The sequence below is a fragment of the Aquarana catesbeiana genome, unplaced genomic scaffold (assembly GCF_042186555.1).
Source record: "Aquarana catesbeiana isolate 2022-GZ unplaced genomic scaffold, ASM4218655v1 unanchor226, whole genome shotgun sequence".
NCBI classification, from domain to species: Eukaryota; Metazoa; Chordata; class Amphibia; order Anura; family Ranidae; genus Aquarana; species Aquarana catesbeiana.
The window spans coordinates 528,296-529,805 of record NW_027362653.1 but is presented as its reverse complement, the minus strand read 5'-3'; positions in this window follow the sequence as shown (position 1 = coordinate 529,805).

The following is a 1,510-nucleotide window of genomic DNA, read 5'->3' as shown; positions in this document are numbered from 1 at the left end:
GCGGGAACATGAAGTGAAAAGAAGTGAATAGGAGGCTGCAAGCAGAGCAGAGAGAGCAGAGCACACGTTTTCACCTTGAAGGTCTCTCCCTCCCTTCCTCTCTCTGTCCATCCATCTTCTTTTATATTATATCTTCTCTGTTCCTTTCTCCTTGTATACCCCTCTCTGTATATCTCCCTGTATACCCCTCTCTGTATATCTCCCTGTATACCGCTCTCTGTATATCTCCCTGTATACCCCTCTCTGTTTATCTTCCTGTATACCCCTCTCTGTATATCTCCCTGTATACTCCTCTCTGTATATCTCCCTGTATACCCCTCTCTCTGTATATCTCCCTGTATACCCCTCTCTGTACATCTCCCTGTATACCCCTCTCTGTATATCTCCCTGTATACTCCTCTCTCTGTATATCTCCCTGTATACCCCCTCTCTGTATATCTCCCTGTATACCTCTCCACCTCTTTCTGTATACCCTCCTCTCTTTCCCCTCCTCTCTCTTCTTCCCCTCTCCTTCCCCTCCCCTCTCTCCTCCCCCTCCCCTCTCTCCTCCCCCTCCTCTCTCTCTCCTTCACCTCCCCTATCTCTCTCCTTCCCTCTCTCTCCTTTCCCCCTCTCTCTCTCTCCTTTCCCCCCTCTCTGTCTCCTTTCCCCCTCTCTCTCTCTCCTTTCCCCCCTCTCTCTGCTTCACCTCTCTCCTTTCCCCCCTCTCTGTCTCCTTTCCCCCTCTCTCTCTTTCTTTCCCCCCTCTCTCTCTCTCCTTTCCCCCCTCTCTCTGCTTCGCCTCTCTCCTTCCCCCTCTCTCCTTTCCCTCTCTCGCTCTCCTTCCCTCCTTCTCTCTCATCCCTCTCTCTCTCTCCTTCCCTCCTTCTCTCTTATCCCTCTCTCTCTCTCATTCTCTCTCTCTCTCCTTCTCTCTCTCCTTCCCCTCTCTCTCTCCTCCCCCTCTTCTCTCCCCCCCCTCTTCTCCTCTTCTCTCTCCTTCCCCCCTCTCTCTCTCCTTCCCCCCCTCTCTCTCCTTCCCCCCCTCTCTCTCTCCTCCCCCTCTCTCTCTCCTTCCCCCCTCTCTCTCTCCTTCCCCCTCTCTCTCTCCTTCCCCCCTCTCTCTCTCCTTCCCCCTCTCTCTCTCCTTCCCCCCTCTCTCTTTCCTTCCCCCCTCTCCCCTCTCTCTCCCCCTCTCTCTCCTCCCCCTCCCCGTCTCTCTCTCTCCTCCAAATTCAAATAAGCTTTATTGGCAGGACCACATACATGTTAGCATTGCCAAAGCAGTTGAGTTTCTATAAGAAAAAGAAGGGTAGGGGGTAATATAGAGGGGAATGGGCATAAGTCCATGTAAAGGATTTTTAAGTCCTCAGTCTTTCATGTCCCTCTCAGTCGGTGACACGCTGTCACCTATTGGGCAGCAATTTTTACCGTTGGCTCCTCTTCTCCCAGTAGAAATTGGAGTTTCCTCTTCTCTTCTATAGAATTGAAGTCTGGGATGAGAGTGGAGAGTCTCTGGAAGTAGGTGTCC